At 38.5% G+C, this 22,341-nt stretch overlaps 1 protein-coding gene across 3 annotated transcripts in view; it reads right to left on the bottom strand.

Moving 5' to 3' along the window:
- PARD3B (par-3 family cell polarity regulator beta) overlaps positions 1 to 22,341 on the bottom strand; it is a 422,752-nt gene that overhangs the window by 112,459 nt on the left and 287,952 nt on the right. The window lies entirely within an intron of this gene.

Here is a 22,341-nt window from a genome sequence, read left to right as displayed (position 1 = left end):
TCCCGGGAAGTCATCAAACACTAAGACAGACAAGAAGGATGACTCAATGGAACAGCTCAGTGTTAAATAAAAACTAGTCTGGTTTCTCTCATGAATTCACCATCACGTAAACTGTGTGACCCCTCCACTCTACCAACAGAGCAAAAGTTTAATCCATGTGAATAAGTTAATGTATTAATTTCTATAACATTAAAGCTTGCAAAACTAGAAAAACTGATTCTTTCAATAGGCCTTTGCCACTGGTGTGAAACATGCCCCTCTCCCCACCCGTTCTTAATTTTACTTGTATAGGGTGATTTCCGAAGGCACAAAGCTTGGCCTCCCCAAAGCTGCAGAAGCTGTCACTGCTCTCCTGCTGCCCCATATGCTTTTCAAGCTTTTGCACCAAAGCAAGAACGAATTTTCTCCTGCAACTTCTTAGAAAAGTGACTATTAAGAAAACAGTGGCACTTCTGAAGTGGAATGAATAGGACTCTATAAGCAACAGATTCTTCTGTACTTGGGAAGAAGCACCATCAGCAAAGCAGCAATAAAAACAAGAATGGATGGTGGAAACTTCTTGACCTGCCTGGATCCTCATGGCTCTGACTTCCTCCTGTTTCTGCCTGTCACCCTCTCCCAGAACAAACTAAAATCAAAAAAGAAAACTCAACACTGCTGCTGTGCACAACAAAGTTCAGTAAGCCTCTTGATCACCTCAAGAATGTAACAGCCTATATGTTTAGGAGAGAGACAAAGCCTAGAACTCCAGTTGGAATGTGGCAGCGAAGGGGCAAACAGAATCTTTCCCCGAGAACTTGTTCTGGGCAAAGGCTGGAGGCTTTGGGCTAAAGCTAAGGTTAAGGAAACAAGCTATATTAGCTACTGTGAGATTAACAACTTTTCAGTTATTCCCCCACCTCTTTTTCAACAAAAATAAGTCAGTGTTGGAACAAGTGGAACTAAAATCAGAATAAACAAGGCTATTTTGATCTGACATTAATTGTATAGTAGAGCTTGTTTCGTGCAATGAGCAAATTGTGCATGCCAAAGTTGAAGAAAAGTGAATATAATAAATATAATCAGAACTTTTTTGTTCCCATCTACTTTTACTTCAAGAAATCCTTAGAACTTCTCTTCTGAACCACATATACAAGACCGTATCTTGTACATTAACACACTGAAAAAGGATGTTGCAAGGCTGCTGCCCAATTTTCTCTTTTGGCATCCCTCTCTTAGGCAGAATATGTTCACAGTGGAAATGCCATCACTCCACTTTTATTCAATGCCAAAAATGTACCTATACAAACCTGGAAGTCCATAATGCTCCGTTTGATAACGAAGGAGGGCAGGCAGAGTTGACTATATTCCATAAATCTAGCCTAGCTATTTTTTCCTGTTATTAACTCATTGGCAGTGTAGATTTTTCAAGAGCTGCAGAGAATCAGCTGCAGTTGGAGAAAGGGGATCAGCACTAGCCACTGCTGGGGATCTCTGTCCCAGTGCTGTCCCAGGAACCTATTCCTTCCATCTGCCTCACATATCACTGTACTTTGCCACAAAAAAAACCCCATCCAGATCTTTCCCAACCCATAATCCCAGTATCTCCTCCTTTACATTTTGGCTCTACAACCAGCAACACTTGTGAGTTCCTCTTATTAATATTGAAGCTTTCATTAAGTACTTGAACTTCCCTTCAAAGGAGTCAAATGATCACCTGCCTGACACATATCTCAAGCCATTCTGCATAGCTCCAGCCAACGCACAATTCAGCCCTCCAAAAATCAGGGCTGGTACAGCAGCACTTGCATGAGCATGAGCAAGCACACGAGAGCAGGGCTGCCAGCCAAGCACACAGTGCGGCTACAGACAGTGACCAGCACTATCACCTCCAATCAAGAGTAATGCATATGCAGGCACCTTGAATCAAGCAGTGCACACGCAGGCCAGATGCAGATGCATCCTTTCTCAACTCCCTTCTGAATTAAAAACAAACCAACTAGCCCAAAGCAGGCTCTGGGGAGAATACAACCAGAAAGTTATCACTTACAAGTGTCAGAAAGAAACAAAAAGGCTATCTTTCAAAACACCATTATTATCTCTCCGGTATTTAGCCCTGCCTAGTATCAGGTACACCGGGAAGGATGGTTTGGACATAACCATGACCGGTTTAGAAATGTAAAGAGTTACTCTCTTCTGTTTGTCTAATTAAGAGTCAGTTAGTGACTAGTAAAATGATAATCTCCCCTGACCCTCACAGATGCAGAACACAATAAGGCAACAGAAGCAGGAGGAATGGGAAGCAAGCCGTGGTGTTCTCCATGGCTGGGAACTGCTCACCAGCTGGATGTATCTCCTGACCTTCTCCAGCCAGGCTCCCACCAAAGCCAGCCACCTGGGAACCAGGGTCCTCTGTGGGAAGAACTGGCACTTTTCTCAGGTATGTATGTAAATGTTTGCCCACTTTGCTATAAATATATTTAAATATGCACATATTCATACCCATATATAAATACCCCACATTTTGCAACAGACACTTATTTAAGTATGTACATACTTAAATAAAAATCCTAAGTAGGAGATTAACTTCCCTTTTTCTCTCATCAGTGTGGGCCCAACCTAATTCCTGATAAAACAGGAATTTGTAAATTGTCTTCACTGAGCATTAGACTAAGCCTCAGCAGTCCTCTCCAGTCTCCCTCTTGTACCTACATACACTATCAAAATTCTCTAACAGCTTAATATTTCCTGAGGCCAGGTATTACAATGATAGGTTCAGACGAGGGAATATCAGGACACAGAGGCCTTGTGAGAAGACAGGTCTTGGGAGCTTCAAGCTAGTGAGAGAGAAGAGATTTCTTTCTATGCTCCTTTCAGCACGTACTTTTTCATCAGATAAATACAAATAAGTAGTACAGCAGTTGTTTACTGAGCAGCTTAGGGACATATTGTTCCCACTGTCCTAATTTTCCTGACACAATTGGTAAATTTAGACATCTAATTAACAGTCTGTGCCATTTATCAGGTTACTTGTTGCTGTTTTTTTTTTTTAAGGCCGTCAATTAAGCTTTCCATACCTCAGATGTATTCTCCATCTCCAGGCTGAGTCCTAGGCCTCACATGGAATGATAAATGCCTCTAACACATCCCCATTCTGTATATATGGGCTTTACACAGCCCCAGGGAGATGAACTGGGATCATCTCTAAAGCTACTTTCAAAGTAATACTGTAACGTCTGCATGTGTGGGATGGAGCAGACCAAGCAGGATAAAGAATGGAAGAATTTACAGTTCACCTCTAAAAAGTCAGCTGGGATACAGAGTCATCCAGTAAGAGACATATTATAAAACATCTGCATATCTGTTGACATTTTCATAATTATATTCACAACTTTTACTTTGTAGGCCTTGCTGTTCTAGGTTTATAAATTCAATTTTTTACCTTTGCTTATTTATCTTCTTCTGTGCTAGTAGCTCTTACCTCTAACATCTAAGATTTTCAATAGTCAAATATTTAACTCTAGTAGTGACACTATTTGATTTCAAGTCCCTTTCATCACAGAAGGAGCAAAGGACATTAAAAGTGTTCAAATAAAAAGGAAGATCTTTTACAAGTTCATTGCCACACACAGATACAAAAGCAGCTTGTAATGCTGTGACAGATATATAAGTTTTTCTTGCAAAGTAAAGAATTTTTGACCAGATCAATGCTTCAGGCCTGCACTAACGTGAATCCTCTTTAACAAGCACTGCGTTTATTATCACTTCTTTACCAAAGAATAACAATCATGTAGGATATAAAGTATACCCTCTCACTTGCTCTCCCCACACAGGTAGGGTAAAATGGGTCTTCTAGTCTACATTTAACTAAAACAAAAAAGACATCTAAATGTGCATATGCATTAGATTTCTACAATGATATTGCAGGTAGATGCAGTGTGAAAAAGAAAAGTCCCAAGAGAAAAAACTAGTTTCTCTTCACCCCTGTTTTTGGCTCCTGGACCATCCAGCTAAATGTCAGATTACTACTATCAGAAGTAGGCAAAGGCAGAAAAAACTCTGCAGAAGTATCTATTCATACCTGCTCAGATGAGACACAACACATTTCTTTTTTCTATCAGTAGTAACAATCCAACTAAAACACAAAGGTAATTACCTTCAGGGTCATGCCTTGGCCCTATGAAATCTGTTTACAGAAATGAAGGATACTAAAAATCAAAAATGCCTGCAACGAATGTCTAGTAAAGACAATCCATAAAATTACACTGTGCCAAAGAAAGCTTTGCTACACCTTTATTCTTAATTGGGTGCTTTAAATTATCAGTTTTTTGGGTGCAGTTCCTGTTTGCTTTGGCAACTTCTACGAAGAAGATACGGTATGTAGTTCCACGCAGAACTAGAACAAAAAATTCAGAAAAAGTTTTGCAAGAGATTAAACACCTTGGAATGAAAAATCCTGTCTGACATCAATCTAACATCAAATAAGAAAGGCCTCCACTATGCCTCTCAGCAGCTCACCTGAAGAAGACTGACCTTACTGTCTGTAGCTCCAAGGTAGCCCAGCATTTCAGCTCTCTTGAGTTCCAGAGCCTTGGAGGGAGCCATCCACAGTGGCCCCCAAGCAGCCTCCTGGTGAGCTGCCCAAGGGAGCCAGGAGGAAACGCAACAACCCTCCTCTCTCGCTCTGCTCCACTGCTAGCAGCACTGCTGCTACTCTGTGGCAGCCGCAGTCTGCTGCGAGAAGCCAGGGCTTCCAGGGTCCTTAACTCCACAACAGCTGACCACTTTGAGTACTCCAGGCTCTCCAGAAAACTATCTCAGTGTCAAGGTTGGGTGCCCAGTGAAACAAAACTGCATTTTTTCAAAAAATCACTAATGCTTTTCAGTGTCTTCCTCATCCTTCCCTGAAATATCTTTAGCTAGGTTCCAATTTTTGTATCCTGCCTGGAGATGAACTGAGGGGCTCTTGAATGTAGTTAGTAAGTTAGTAATAATGAACATGAGTTTTAAGGCTTACTGCTTCAATTGTTTTGGCTGCTTTTTCATGCCATGGACAGATTTCTACAAGAAAAGCAGTAACCCAAGGCTGCTGGAATTGTGTCACACACATGCCTGGAATACAGTCTGGCTGATAAAAAGAAATTTGCAGCATTTCCTATCAAGATATTCACGTCAGAGATCATCACAGAACTCCAGAAATTCAGGTCACAGGGAGGTTATTTTCCTGAAACAGATAAAACGTTAGGATTCAAAATAAAAAAAAGCATCTTACAAATTTAAGCACAAGGTTGTGACCAGTGGCTAGTGAAAACTTATAAAATGTCTGTGAATAGAATAATTATTAGTGGTTTCCAAGGCGAAAGCTAGCACCTTTGACTGAAGAGTAACAACTAACTCGGGTTAGCAGAAACCTTGATTGAAACCATTGTGTTTCACTCACTGTCTGTAGTTGATCATGTCTAGGGAGACTTCCTTCATTATATAAAGCATGTAGGAGATAAATGGAACAAAAATCTCTAGGATAGTTAGGTCAGATGACATACACCACAGTGACACATTTTCCTCTACGAAGCCAGAATTTTCCAGTCCTCAGACGTGACAGATGTATCAGGTTTACTTTTCAGGGAGAAAAAAAGGTGCTGTTACAGTTCTGGCTAACCTTTGTAGAAACCCTTAATTCACAGAACAAGTGTGGAATCTTGTCTGCGAAAAGCTGATCTCCTGCTTCATGCCTTGAAGCTACTACATGCCTTAAGTACCCTGACAAGATTTTGAATCAGACAATAAGGATGAAATGGAGGAAGAGAGCCTGTTGGGGCATAGAGAGGGAAAGGGGTGTGTGTGTGTGTGTGAGAGAGAGAACAGCAGATGGTAACATTTGTTACATTTCACTTTTACAGTCCAAATAAGTCTAAAACCCAAAGCAACTATGCTGTTCTGATATAATTAAGTGCTTCACTAATGTGAAAAACCTTTCTTTATGAGACACAGCAGAGTACAGAAGAAGGTTGCCTCTGAACGGCCACTCCAAGAAAACATCCTAATCAAAGACATTTGCCAGCCTTATCAAATACAGATGCACACAAAGTTAGGAGCTGGAGAGCATCTCTATTAGCAACAAAAATTGGCAGTAAGTCTTGGGTAGATTCAAGTACCTTAAACCAGAATTCAACTCTTCATCATACAAAATCCTAAATAGATTTGGAGGTTCTTCAAAGTCCAAATACATAGAATAATTTCGAACACATGTCTCTCTTCAGTATACTTTTAACTCAAACTCAAGTATTTAATAAACTATTCCAGACTAGTACTCTTTAGTACATGAGAAATGAGTATGAAGTACTGACCTTGGTGGTGAGGGGGAAATGCAAAAGTTGAAGAGGATCCAGCTGCATTTTACCTGCAAATAAATGCCCAGCTTCCACAGCTAACTGCTAAGATCTTGAGAACATTCATTCTGTAGAATCACAAGCATGTTCCAAAAACTTACAAGGCGCTGCATTTACCTCCATACTAAGAAAAAACCCCACTATTTTCTAAAACACATCGCGGGCAAGACTTCATTCTATGTTATCTGTGAAGAATTAAGTACAGCTACCCAGAGCACAAAATATAACTCAAAAGTAATGATCTCTGTGATAAATTAAGACGTTCCTTTCATAGATTATAGTGCATTCCTGTCACATTAAGGCATTTTGAGCTACAAAGCCAACCTAGAGATTGATTGGACTATTTTTTCAATAATTGAAGGGATTATATGCCAACATTTATATTCCAAACAGTTTTCTTAAACCTTATTGAGGATATTTTTCTGAATGTTGAAATGAAATAAAATGATTAAGCTCTGCTTTACTGAGCAAGTTAAACTTTGGGGCAATGCTACAAAGCAAGAGGAACAGTATGTACAACTAACTTGTGTATTTGGAAAAAAGTAAAACTTACACCAACATAAATGGTAAAAAGTAGATGGATTTTTTTAAATACTCTTAGTTTTTGAGTATTATTCTAAGATATTTTTAGAAACCTAGTTAATTCCTATTATTTTTTAACATTAATGACATAGGGAGATGCAACGACCACAATGATTCTTTTAATGAACTCTAAAAGCCCACCAACTACTCAAGTCTTATTTACTAAAAGGGGACCATGAATTTGCGTAAAATAACTTGTGACCGAACATACAACTAGGAACCTATGTGTTTTAACTTGGTCGCAGGTCTCTATCTTCCCGCAGCTCAAGGTCTCTTAATCCATTGACCAATAAATTCTTGTTGCTAAGATGAGGTTCTTGACTGTATCAGACAGAACCTGTGCTGCTTTGTAAAGCAACTGCAGAGGTAAAGAAACCCAACTGGCTCTTCCTCCCCCTGTCACTTCATAAAGGGTTGCAGAAAGTTAACAAAAAATGAATCCAAAATGAAAAACTCCAAACCACACCACCATACACACAAAAAAAAACCCCAAACCCCAAACCCGCAACACTGGACAGCTAGTCTCAGTGATCAGCAACAGAAATCTTTCCTGACCTCCTCTGAACTACACAACTATGTCTCCCTTGCTACCTCAGGTAGGGTTGCCCTTCACCTTGGCAAGAGACGGGCAGCCCCATATGCCCTGGCCCTTGCATGGGTAAGATTTTAGACCCAGGTGAGAGTCTAGACACACGCTATCATCTAAGCTACCCTCAAGGTCAGCAAGGTGGCAATGGCAGTCTGTCCTCAGAAGTAATGTCCCTGTCCCTGGGGGAGGATTTCCTTGCTCAGATACTGTGCCAAAACTGCTACCAGGCCACTTGGTAGCAGAACAGTCTGAATATTCAAAACCTCCTTTGAATCCTTCTACCTCCCAGCACTGTCTTATTCATATATAATCCATCTTACGTACTTACTTGAGACGTTGCAATAAATAACTGTTTTTCATAAAATGGTATACTGATATTTTTTATTAAAATTATTACAACAGTTCCCCCATGACAGATTAGCTAAGTCTTAGATGTGATTGAGAAACAACACACTATATAAAACTTCCTAGAGATTTGTTTGCTCTTCAGCCCACTTCCTCATAGCCACTAAGAAATTCAGCTGCCTGACCTATGCTGCCCAAGTTCCCTAAATGAATACTTGGGAGAGGCAAGTAAACAACATAAAACAGTAAAGCTAAAGAGATTACCAATTTCTCTCTTATTTCCTGCTGATCATTGCCAGACTATGTTTCTGCCCCAAAATGCAGGCTTCATTATTGAAGATGGACAGAATACAAGTGTATTCAGCAGAGGCCGGCTGTTCAGGAAATAGCTATAATTTGGTAAATAGCATAATAAACACTTGAGCATCCTTGATGCATTGGGTAATGAGCCAGTGCAGTCATAAGTATGTACATAACAATGTTAAGATTATACTGTATTTCACATTATATATCTACACACACATTCATGTAGAGATGTCAGTATAATATTTCAACTACTATATTTCTTTCCCTCCTGACAAAAATTTATTACTTTTTCCTCTGTACTCAACTAATGGCTTGTAAAATAAAGCAACATTTTACTTTCATTCTTTGCTCTTTCTCTTTCATTTTACTTCTAGTATACCTACATAAACCATCAGGAGCTTTGTTCATCGTGGCAACTGAATGCATTACATTCTGAAGCACCAGAGATCCTGGAACTAAATTCAGTCTCACAGCAAGTCATCAGCATGTCTATAGCCCATGCAGTGGAAAGCGATTTAAATCCTCAGTCTGTTCTCCTTGCCACTGTGGAGAATAATGACAAACCATAACATATCCCATTCATCTAACAGCTGAGAGGGTAATGAATTACAGATATAATTCAGCCACTCATTATTAAAAGATTATAACATTAAAAATGAAGGTTTGTTTTTTTTTTAAAGGCAAATAATCTTGTTTTCATGTAACGCGAGTGAAACGGTATACAGTATTATTGATTCCCAGCCATATTGTAAGGGTCAGCTTGTAACGAAACCCTCAAATTGAATTAAAGTTAGCACTTCTCTAGCCTGAAACTCAATGCCAGTTCATACTGTTTTACTCCAAATGCTGAAAATATCAGTATTATTTAGCATGAGTCTGTAGAATTTCTTGCTATTCTTCTCTGATAGCATTACCCATTTTTAATGAAACTGCAAATGCCCATAACTGATTTTGCTTACACCATTGTTGGTCAAGATTTAAACAATAAAAACCAAACAAACCAACCAACCAAAAAAACCCCAAAAAAACCCCAGGAACACGCGTGCCCCAAACCAGTCTACATTGTATGGTGCAAATTATGAAAAATGTAACTGGAACAAAGTCTCTACATTACATGCTGGGCTTTTAAGTCTATGCAGCCTACAGTTCCAAGTGAAATATCAGTGGCTTCATTTCAGAACAAACCCGTCAAGTTTTAGTACTAAAAAAAAAGTTCATTATCAAACAAGCATCAAGCCAGCTCTTCCATCCAAGGGATCTGGTTACTTATAGAATTTTCAGGTTAATTCAGTGACAGATGAAATATGTATATAACTGTTCCGTATGTACTATGGGTAAATACACATTTCCCCAGCAGACTACTCAATCATTAGATACAGGACACAGCATCATCTAATATAAAGAGACATTATAATATAGAACATCTGCAACCTTTCTATCAGCTCCATCTAAATGTCTACCCTGGGTCAATTAAAAAATACCTCAAAAGTTTGATTCATAACCTTTTCACTTTCCCAAATACATTTCTGCTGTTTTCAGGGTAGAAACTGGGAGGTGGGGAGAGGTGTGAGGAGAGGGGAAGGTCTACAAGAAAAATTAGGTTGTCAGAAAATGTCAATAGTCACAGCAAATCTTCTGTAAATGATTTTTGAAAGTCTGTTTCACTTTATGTATAGCAGAACAATAACAAGCATAATGCCAACTTTCATTTTGGAAACAAGCTGCAAAGGGCATCTGTATGTGGACACAAACCGTAACTGGTTAAGACAAAGGAAAGTCCTGCATCAGGACTCCTATGGGGCAGACTGTGGAGAAAGTACATTCTTGGCTGGCATGGACAGGGGAAATCTGGAAAGCTACTGCTACAGGGCTCAAAGGAGAGGAATGAAAAGGGATTATTTTATCTCTAACTGCATTTCTTTTGTTCATTCATTCACATTATATGGTAGACTTCTTTGTAGTTACTGAGAAGGGCTGCTGGGAAGTGGCTGTGCTTCTCTCACCGTCCCTTACCCAACAGGACGGGGCGCTGTTGCCACTCTGAACACAGGATGGGGGCAAGGGGCACCCAGAGGAGAGCACTACCGGGGAAGCTCTTAAATTAGTATTCTTACTCTCTTTAAAGAGAGTAAGACGTACAGCATCAGCTCCACTTTTAACGAAATAAGAGGCACAAAGAAGGGCAACGAAATGCCTTGATTTTCACATTTAGTAGTCCCTCTCCACTCCTGGAGAGCTGCCATTATTCTTTATTACTCGTCTTCATCCTGTAACCTTTCAGCTGAATATGCTGAGTGGCTTTCTTATAAGTCTGTCTGTTAGCCCACGATATTTTGTTTTACCTTGAGCAGGCTTATTGCTTTCCTCAGAACACTTTCAGTGCCACTCTAAATCCTACCAGATCCTCATGGGCTGCAGCAGGAACTTGACTGGCCTTCACTGTCTGTTCCTCACAGCCATGAGTCAGTGCCTTATCAGAAGTTTATTATTACAACTATATACATTTTTGAATCATGAGTTGATTCACTTAAAAGTTCTTTTTAGCTCCGCTCCATGTTCCAGTATTGTCACAGGCCAGCTCTTTAGAATTAATAGCAGCAATGACTACACAAAAGAGGTTACATTTTTCAGCTGCATCATGGACACTTCTTTATGATGTTAAACCTTGGGTTCAGTAATCACTATGGTCCTTTTCCTAAATTACTATAAAAGACCATTTCTCTTTTTTGCGATGGCAGATTTTAGTAAGCAAGCAGACTGTAGAGGTTATCAGTTTTTTTTGTTTGATAAGCAATTTTTCTTTCTTTTTCAGAAATGTCACAAATTGATCTTTTAAATCGTCAAGTCTTCTTGTATTTTCACAATACGGTATTAGGGATTTTAAACAAAGTGACTCTTCAGATTAATAACCATCTTATTCCTTATTAAAAGGCTCTAGAAATGAAAAGTGAGAATACAAATAAGTATTTTTAACTGACCCAACGTTTTTCTTCTACAGACTTATTCCATGAGGAACATTTGAGTTTTGGAACTGCTGTCTTAAACCAGGCAAGATATTGTACAAAAATCTAAAAATTCTCAGGGAAAAAAAGCCTGTTACCTCCCCTACCCAACAGTGAGTGCTACATGGCTGAAATAGTACTTCATAGATCTGCTTCCTCTGGGAATTCAGCCATGTATTATCAAGGAAATAAAACGATTTCTCCCACTTTTTACTCCTTTTAGCCCTGAACAGCCATCAAAGCTAATAGACAAAACCCTAAATTTTATTCTTTTTCATGAAATACAAGGCTAAATTCCATCTGAAATTATTCCCGTGAAACACAAGTCAAAAGAATGGGTTTGTAAAGATTCAGCTAAAGGAAGAATTTAGTCTTAGAAATCTTTGTATACCAGTGAGAACGAGTAGCAGAAATAACTTTAGAATGCAGTTTTCAGGATTATCCATTAAAAGGTATTTCTAAAGGAAAAAAATACAAATGTGATACTAAGTTACTGAAAGAGACACAGAATGTAAATATACCATTTTTAGGTTCACTATTCAGGGAAGAAGTGGACCTCATAAGCTCTCGGTTTCAAGCTAGGATGTCCCCAGTAAGCCTGAAAAAACATTTGTCACTCTGAAGTCTACACAGAACTGGGACTAGTTCATTCTCCTATACCTTTACAACCCAAAGGAAAACAGCATTAGTCACAACTTCGTATTGGCTCACTTCAATCTCACAGCTGTAGGTACTGGGGAACATTCTGGGTCTCATCCCAGTACAAGTCTTCCATGAAGTTGAGCAAGCTTTGACTCAGGCCTGGAAAATTTTGCCACAAAGTCACTACATGTTTGCTATATTTCTGTGGTTTAAGAGCAATCCACATCTCTCTGAAACATCTGCTATTTTTTAGTTCAGGAAAACTGACAGGCTCTAGGATCCTCTCCACTATTTTGAAATAACTGTTGGTTATTCAGGTTCCCCAAACCCTTCCTTCTGATGGGACTGCTCTGCTTCAGCTGGTACTTCTATTTCATTTTCTGCAATCATGTCTGATTACTTGTGCAGCTGATCCCTATTCCTTTCGCTTTTGCCATGAAACAATTAACATTTTTACCCTCCATCTCATCACTGGTCATGCAAATTTAGTCTGAGCTTCTGGAATTTTTGTGTTATAGTTTAAATGCACAAGTGTTAGCTGTGCTTCAAAAGAAGCAGTTTATAAAACCTGCTTGTTACAGCACTCTCCCAGCTTCCTTTGTTCTGTGTTTCTGAACTGCTACAGTATATTGACTTTAATAAAATTTTGTTTTTTCAAGAGATCAACACAATTATTACAAGTCCAAGTCTGAAAATGGACAGATACCGAAGTGAAACTGCCATATTAAATGTCTATAATGATCATCATCTGCTCAGCCAAATGGATTGTCGTCTGTGTTGATTCAATGCAACTTGTCTGTGGCATTCAATACAATTGATCACTCTAAGATACTTGTATAGACCATTTGGTTAACCTTGAAATTTGGTACCCAGGGGTCCTGGAAAATGCCCACAGCTTGAGCTGTTCTTCAGTGAATACCTTTCTCTGTAGCTGATAGTAAAATTTTTCTTTTTCTTATCTTGCTCCTAAAATTCCCCGTATGCATTCAGAGCAATTCTGTTTAAGCCTCACTGTCTCATTCTTGATAGCAACATCCACTTGGTAATTTTAATTAAATCTCATGGCTTCAATTACCTGTATGCAGATACCACATCAATTTAAGTTGCTTTCTAGGTTGTTCTATTTTTCCCCTCCTCCCTGATGTTTTGTTTTGGTCTCCCTCTCTTCTGTTTGGTCAACCTTTGAAACAGGGTCCTTGAGAAGGCTACCAATCACGATTTGTTTTGTTTTGGGTTTTTTTATTGCTTTTTAAAGCTCATTTTAGGTCAGTATTTACAAACAGAGTGAAAACCTCATACTTCAGTGCTTCATTTACAATCTTCTCCTTTTAGTTTATAAATTAGCATGACATTTTACCAGTCAATCTAATTTTGTATTTTTCCTCCATCTCTGATCACTGCTGTATATGAAATTTCCATACCAACATTTATATCTGCAAGCTTGTTTTAGGTCTGTATCTGCCTTGCATGGTCATTATTAAACAGAAACCTAGATGGTCAACATAATTTTCCATTCAGCTTTGTGGAAAGTTAAGGATAGAGCTGGACTAAACACTGCTGGACAACATAAAATATTAGCCCCCCTAGATAAGGATTTCTCTCTGTGGAAGAAAGTGGTCCCAGTTTCAATTTGACTTTAATTTTCTAAATACAATACACAAGATTCTTGACAAAGAAATCTGCTCGAATGACAGCCTAAATGCACCAAGCTGTCATCTACCTGGAACAGCTATACTAGAACTTTCTATTGAGCTTTAATGATTGTGTGAAGACACTACAATATTACTGCAAAAAATACGGTATTAAAGCCAACAAAAGCCAATGCTATCACAGGCAAACAGCCTCATGAGAGTGACTTAACCTTTGACCAGTAAATTTGGTCTATTAATAGGCAATTTATGTCCCAAGGTACGCAGTGAAAGGCTGATGTACACAAAATAAACAAAGACTGAGAAAGACAATAAACTGGCTGCCAAGATCAACAAACGGTTTTAGTATCCAATGAAGCCATTGATACAATACTCTGTTAAACAGGCTTTTCTCCAAATGTGGGCCACTTCAACATGTTTGAGTGCCTGAGAAGATGAGTGAGATATACAGTGATGTGATGAGACTATTCTACAGTAAAGAAGCTCCTTTTAGCTTATGTAGCCCTTAAGCACCTCCTTGTTCCCCTCCCCCAGAGTATTTATAGTACTCAAACACGTAAATCCACCACCTCCTCTCCTAACCTTTTGCTGTTCTCATTATAGAGACAGAAATAGCCTGTCAAAGAAAGAGACTCAGCCTTTACTTGATATTCTGGAAATTAATTATACAATACTTTAGAAAGATTTATCTGTTAATCCACCAGTTCCATAAAAATACAAGAATACAGATAACAGCTTAAAATAGCAAAAGTAAAAAAATTTGAGTTTCCATGTGTGATGCGTCAATTATACATACGCACACAACCTATACACATAATCAATACACTTCTCAAAAGAGTTACCTATGTATTTTAATTTCAGCTCCATTGTAGCCTTTTATTATGGTGTGAATGCACTGTTTTAATAAAGACTTAGAGCGAAGAAGACAGAAGCGTATATAATATAGCTCTAGTTTATCGCTTTGTTCTGTTGTGTTGGATTGAGGCCTCAAAAAGTTACTAAACTGCTGAGGTAAATCTTAACTACTTAATTATTCTGAACCTCAATGTTCGCTTTTTTCCCCCCTACTCTAGGATTGTTGGTTACTTCTCCTTTCTTTCTTTTTTTCTTTTTTTTTAATCTTCTCCAGTGAAACATCATCTTGTCTGTGCTCCACTTTCAATTGCATACAAGTGCATGGACAGCAGTTTATGGTATAACGTTAAGTTTTCTGCAGCAGGTCTGGGCCAGTAGTGATCCTTCTTCCCACTATGACAGGAACATCATCTTTCAATTTCTTTAAACTCTAGCCTAAAACCAAAAAAGATTAAACTCATTCTCTCCAATCTGAATACCCCCACAAGACAGAAAAAGCTAGTATTTAAAGCCAGAACAAATGTTAAGAACAAACTAAATAAATTTACTGCTATTGGAATATTTTTGTTAGCATACTTTAGACCACCTAAAATTTGGTGTGCTTCTAATTAGACTGCTAGAGCACATATTTTGTATGAGTGTGTCTTACTTCCTCCCCTCCAAGCATGCAGCAACATGCAAGCCTTTGTAAAACACTGAAATATCTCTACAACACAGATTTTTAATAGTAATTTCTGTGCAGGAGATGCAATAAAATGAAATTCGCTTCACTACAGCACCGAGGACTAAAGCCAGTTGTCCACTCAGAATTAGCAAGCTTGCATGCCAAATCAGTTTTCACCACTCACTGGGTGCAACATCCTTCACAGGCAAATCAACAGATTATGCAATTTACAGAGCACCAGCACCATAGGATTTACAGGTCTCATTGTGGTCTTACAGGACATCGTCAGCATTCATACTACAGATACATAAACACGACTTCCACTTTGTAATTACTGAAATTAGTAAACATCTCGCACGTCGGAACAAAGCAGCTAACACTACTGCTATAGGCAGAGAGAATTCAAAGCAAATCTGTTCCTAGAAATTTCTCTATGTATCTTCCCAAACCATTTCAGCTCGGAGCCCCTGGAGCTCTGCCTGAGCCTGCCTACAGCACCCTCCATTGCTGCAGATGACTGATGGTTTGGGAAGCAACAAATGACAACCAAGCTAAAATAGCCTAAATAGGAATTCATTAAGAAAAACATGAGGCGGAGGTCTTCAGAGATGAAGAGGTATATTAACCTACTGCAGCACTTATACCCTTTCCTTTTTAAAGGAAAGAAATATTTGCTAATCTCTTTTTGAGTAATTCAGATAGAGTCACTCACTCTCCTGTGTGTGTGTATATATTCTTGTCATAGTAAAAACGATCTGCAGCTGTATAATGGAAATTTTTTCTCAAGAAGCAGCGCAGTTTGGTTTTGTGAAATCTTCACATTTTGATAAAGTTTTTATATTAAGAATTGTATTTTACAGTGCAGACTGCATCCAAACAGACAAAGATAAATAATTTAAAAACTCATATCGCTAAGAAGACTAAATGAATGAAAGTGAGCTTCTTTGACAGTCCTTCCTCACTGTTTGGAAGGCTGAACAATTCAAGAGTGTGTGAATGGAAACAAGCACTTCCAAATTCAGAAGAGGATATGGAAAGCATATGGGGGGTGGGGGAGGAAGCTTGTGCAGGGAGAAGGAAAGCTAATTTCTTTGAATTGTTTATTTCCTCAATCTAATTTTAATTAAAACCAGAATATTAGGATGTCTGTTATAAAAAGCTACTGTAATAGAGATTTCCACATTAGAGGACAAAAAAAATAAACAAAAAGATGACAAAGGTAGAATGAACAGTGCCCGACTCCTTACTAGGGTTCTTTGGCTAGAAAGAAAACAGTAGACAACAGTGGTGACCTTCTGTCACCAGAAAACAGCTTTACAATTCTATTTACGCATTATTACCAACCAACTTGATAATCTGGGGTTAGTGTGAGGCCAGGTTTTCAATGCTTTCAAATAAGGGACAATGAATGGCACAGGCATACAGTTCATTACTTCAAACCTAATGCTAAAGAACTATAGCAGACACTTAGTGGCCTGTGTACCTTGTAATACATATACACACAGAGACAGACAATTTTTCACCTTGTGAGTCAGCCTTTAAGACTTGAATATTTTTTTAAATTCCTAAACCAGTGGCGACATGTATCTCAGAGTTTATATAATACACACACACACAGAGGATGATAACATTTTTCATGTCAGCATTTGGCTAACATTTGATATTTGCCCAAGTTCCTTTTTTCATTCTTTTACTGTTTCTTCTCAACAATAAAAAAAAGAAATAGGACAGAAGTGGGAAGTTTCAAGAACAGAAAGGGAAAAGTGAGAAGACATCTTCATTTTTGCCACTAAGAATTATTCAAAGACTTATAAAGAGTAGATCAAATCCTCTCAAATGTTCCAGGTCCAAGCCAAGAGCCTAGAGATGCCATTTCCACTGAATGAAGGAAGCAAGCAAGCAGGGGAAGGTTCTTTGAATGTAAATATTTCTGTGAGGGAAGCACTCAGTGGCATAATTAACTTCCATGGTAAACGCCATGCAGTATCTTGACCTCTGAGAAATCGGAGCAGTTGCTCCTCATGACAAGGTGCAGAGTAGAAGCAACACACACAGAGGGCAGAGCCCTAACTAATGAACTCTGCTAGGCTTACTAGCTAAGGCTCTGCATAAGCTGGGTGAGAGTTATGGCAAGAGAGAGCCTGGGGTGCAGAGCAGAGTAGGCAGAAGAGGAGTAGGTAACAAGGGCAGAAACCTGGAGGCAAACAAGCATCCTTAGAGAATGGAGAGCTGGAGGTAATAAGAAGGTGGAGTGAACTCTAATTCCTGAAGTTAACAGCTGAATGAGCAGGAACTGTTTGGTAAGGATCAGCCCTGCACCTTTGCATTCACATCCTAACAGATTCCAAACAAATAAGGAGATGTGGAGGTGAATGGGACACTGCCAAATGTGGTGCAGAGCAGGAAGCTCTAAAGAGCTTTTCTTATTGCGGGTGGACACAGATAGAAAGCAGGAGCTGGGGTGGAAAAGCTATAAAGCCTTACTCCATCACTCATTTCGTCCTGCCAGTGTTCATCCACATCATGGAAGTTTTACAGCAGAAGCAAATCTTAGGGAAGTTGAAGGTCTATATAAAATACTTCCTGCCCAGACATGCTGAAACATGTTGCAGTAGAAAGTGTGCTGCTGAGACAGGCTTGCTGGCAAGTGTTCATGGTAAGCAGTACGTCACCACACTGGTCTGTTAACACAGACCAAACTAGGAAGGAGACAAAGTAGGTGCTGTGCTGACAGGGGCAGACGAGAGTAGTCAGAATGATGACCCAGCAGCGTGGTCCACAAGAGACTGACATAATCTGGAAGCAAGGAGTCCAAGCAGCCCTTTCTGCTTGAAGAAACTTCTTTTGTGTGGTCAGGTCTTCAGTGTGTTGTGTAAGAAGTGAGCAAATTTTAGACACCGCCCCACTTAGTGGGTTTAAAGTTCACTGAAAGATGATATCCCATGTAGGGACTTCTGTGAAAGTGGGAAGATGCTGCTAGTTTCCATGATGACTGAGTAAGGACATAAAAAGGAACAATCTGCAGAGAAAAAATGAGTTTGCCCACATTAGATTTGAAAGGACAAATAATTTTTTCTAGCAAGAAGCCATAAAATCAGGGTAAAAGATAGAAAGTCAACTATAATTCTGAGGCATTGTATTCCAAACAGCATTTCTGTAGGTAACAGTATCTGCAGCTAGGAGGTAGTACAGAGAGAAGGAAACCCCAGCCTGGCACCTCACGCACTAGCAGTAGAAAGAAGGGGTAAGGGTGAGCCACCCAGTATTCTGCCAAATAGTTCTCAATAACGGTGCAACAGTAGAAGACTGAGATTGCAAACTGGGCTACGCTTGCTTCATAATTTTTTTCCAAATAGTGAACAGACCAAAGTTTGCTAAAAGTGGATGGGAAGGCAAGCAATAATGAGACAAGGTTACAAAGAGAACGGAAAGATGCTATGTGGAAATAAGAGACTGGGTAACAGGAGATTAACAAATAATAAAGAAGTTGGAATAACTGGGAAAAAGTAAAAGGAAAGACAGTAAGAAGTCCCTCAGTGAGAGAAGGAAGAATCCTAGAGATTAGAGGAAAATTAGTTTGAGAAAAATCACACAAAAGCTTACTACTTTTTAATTTTCATTTTCTTAAGAATAAAACTGTTTGCCTGCTCTACTTATTACAGGAGTAGCCAGACTAGCTTTTAAATGTATTTCTTTTTAACAGATTTATCTGAACAATGATCACATGAAGCACAGAAATGCTGTTATTTTTATTTTTTATAAGCACAGAGGGTAACTTTTATATAAGGACAACTGTGGCTCAGAGCAGCTGAGTTAACTGGTGTCACCCAAGAAATCAGTAGCAGAGCAGGCACTTGAAACAAAGCCACTCTCAGACTGTTTTCTTATCTCCTAAACCATCTCTTGTCCATTTTGTTTCAAAAATCCTGTGTGGAAAACAAGAGAGAAGAAAGAGACAGAGTGGTTCAAAGGAGTCAGTTTTTTCTGAAGCTAGCGTACTTCACATGCTCTGAAATTGTGACTACCCCAAAAGGAGCTTTGTTCCTTTTATATGTCAGCAAAACAAAAGGTCAGCCTATTGAAATATTGGTCAGGTCTGACTTTCTTCTATTAATAACAAGTAGAGACACATTTTTTAAAGTAATAGTTAAATAAATGGCTACATGTCTGCAATCATTTCAACTTAAAATGTCAACTGGATTTGAGATGCCATGTGCATTTAATCAATGACTCTACATTATAAATATTACTTTGGTCTGACTGCTTTGTCTGGCATAAATCATAATTCAGTGAGATGAGTACATTTCATTTTCTCTACAGATGGCTGTTAATGGCAATACCTATTAAACTGGCACCTGCCAGCACTTTGTAGTTAAGGAATCTGTCAGGAGCCCCTTCTGTAGAATTCCTCTGTTAATTGTTGTCTCTCCCCTAGCCGCCCCATTTACGAAGTTCATACTACAAAAACTACTGAAACAGAAAATCAGCAAAACTGCTGGGTTTTTTTGTCTCAAGGTAGAACTCATACTCCATGCTGTATTCCTGAGCAAAGTATGTATTTACTGGTTAAAATGCAGCTCAGGAAGCCTTGATTCAAATTCTTGTGGGCATGACTTTAAACCTTCAAGGTTTCTAAGCGTCCATACTACATGCGGAAATACCCAATGTACCTTAACTTATATGGAAAATCTGAAATTCAAGTTTTATCCTCAGGTAAGAGATGGAATTTAGAACAAGAAAAAGCCAAATATAGTGAACGAAGGATAAACACACTGCCACAGTGTTCAGTATTCATCAAGAATACACTTTGCTTTCTAGGACTCTTTTTGCAGAAGGTATTTCTTAGGAGAGAGGAGACAGACACTTAGAAGAAATATGCCACCTCCAGAAAAGACCTGGAGTTTACTTTTATTTTAGCAGGTGTGGCACGCACAGAGGTCAGTATCAAGTAGGCAAGTATAAACTTAAGTAGACACATCACAGAATTCAGTGCACTGAAGTTAATCCTTACAGACAAAGCATGCTGCCTTTTTTTTTTTGCTTAGTAATGACTTGAATAATGATATTTCAACTTGAAGTGAACATGCAACTATTTCACAAAAAGCATGCTCCTTGCAAACAGTTTGTAATTTCCAGTCCTTTTAAACAGTCAGAGGGAACTTTCTGCTCTGATCTGTTAAGTAAATATAAATCTTGTTATCCAAGTTCAGTAATGAGAGTAAGGGGTCTATTCTTCACTGCACTTGCATACATCTAACAGTAATGAGATTTATGCATGCATATTAAGAGGAGAACAGATGCTTAATTAAACAAATAAGTCTTTAGTAGGCAGTCCACATGATCATTTTTAGTACAAAACCCCCTTATTTTCTCAGTTTTAGTCTGACTGTGAATGCAGCCAAGGAGGAATTAATACAGTGGAGGAAAAGACAACATGATATCTGTAAATGGAAGTGTTTGTCTTATTTTAGTTTAACACACTTGACAAACTTGAGATATATTAAATTGATTAGGTATCACCTCTTCTTCCTCATGCTCTTGTGCTCTTTAAAGGAAATGAGACTTTTATTTACTAATTTACTTATTTGAAAAGTGGGACTTCTATTAGGAACTTGAAGGCCTTTAAATAACTTATCTGCCTCATTAAATGATACTGTCTATCAAATACCCAGGCATGATCCATCTCAGATCATTTTCCTATCGAGGACAAAAAAATTCTAAAATAACTTTAGCCTAATTAAATTATAGTCTAATCTAGTTGTCTTGTGGTTTTTTTTTAATCTATCCACATCCATACTGATTTCCAGCATCATATGTACATATATATAAATACATTACAAAGTTATATACACTGCCTCTCTCCAGCAAATCACATCTTTATTATTTGCTCTTTCTTCATTATACTGCTAACTTTCCTTCTTCAATGCTCAACTTTGCAAGGCAACACAGAGCAGAAAAAGTCTCTCCATAAGTTATTACAGTGCTATACTTAATGGAAGTCAATATCTGCATGTTATGCTATCTACTCTGCAATACCATTACAGGCTCAACAGTGCTGGTTGTAAAAAGTATCATTCTGAGCACAAGGTCTATAAAAGTAATAATGAAAAAAGGGTCATTTCTGTCTTCCAACTAGAATGAAAAATTAAAATCACTAAGGCACTTAGCTCAAAGGAAAATTGGCAAATTAAGGGGACAAAAAATAAAATATTCATGGCTCATATTGTGAAATGGAAGGTAAATAATTTAAGATGAACTATTATGTGGGAAAGTGCACTCTTTCTGAAGAGGAAAAAGCAAATGTAACTAATATGCACATATATATTCCTGCTTCCTGGGCTTGCAGTTACGTGTATATGTGCACAAATATGCAAGTCATGGTTGATGTGAAGTATTTGTGAGGGATAGACATTTACTCACCTATACTAATTCTGAAAATATTTGCTAGTGAACCAGTGAAGTCAAGTTGACAAGAGTGGCCTTATATGAGAAGGTCTGTTGGGTTTTTTTCATGAATCCAGCCTAGAAATACTGAATGAGAGGGTGTTCTCCCACCGCACTCCAGTTCAACAGAATTCTTTACTCTCAGTCACCAATTACATACTTGCTCTTATTTTTTTATACCATAAAAAAAATATGACTTCAGCCTACTGGTCTCTGGCTGGGGGAGCGACCTATCAAAACGCCATTGGTGTGGCTGCAGTCCATTAGCTAACTTACCTTCATACCCATAAAGCTGAAAGGGCTGCCCAGAATTTTTACAATCATTATCTGGAAAAGGTAGTGAAAGAGCCATAGACTTATGTTTATTATACGCCAGGACCATAACAACTACTATGGGATTAGGATACAGAGAAGCACTGCACAGCAGAGGTCACATTTCCCTGGTGATTTAAAGGTTCAGTCTTTCTGCAACTTAATTTAGAAACCAGCACAAAGCCTACTTTTGTTAGAAAAGAATATTTTGATAATATTTCAAAGTATGGCAATTAAATAACTATAGATCACAAATTTAAAATCTAGAGTTCAGCACCTAGCAAACTGAGGAATAATTTTTTTTTTTTTAATTAACCTCTTGGTTAGAACAGCTTTGCATTCCCAGTGCTAAGTGATAATGCATTTTGCATTAGTATTCAACATCAGTGATTTCTAACACCCTGCACCAACAAGTTAATTAACCCTTACAAACAGCCTACAGAGCCACCTCACAAGGCTTTTGACAGGTCTAAACCAATGACACTACACACCACCTTTATTCAAAAGCACAAATATGCTGTTTCACTATAGTGTTTCTCACGAAAATACAAAACACCTTCACAGCGAAGTACAGGGAAGCTCA

This window comes from Leptosomus discolor, chromosome 5, assembly GCF_034619465.1.
Source record: "Leptosomus discolor isolate bLepDis1 chromosome 5, bLepDis1.hap2, whole genome shotgun sequence".
In the NCBI taxonomy this organism is placed as follows: Eukaryota; Metazoa; Chordata; class Aves; order Leptosomiformes; family Leptosomidae; genus Leptosomus; species Leptosomus discolor.
The sequence above is the reverse complement of the archived record's forward strand: the minus strand, read 5'-3'. Positions and strand labels throughout refer to the sequence as shown.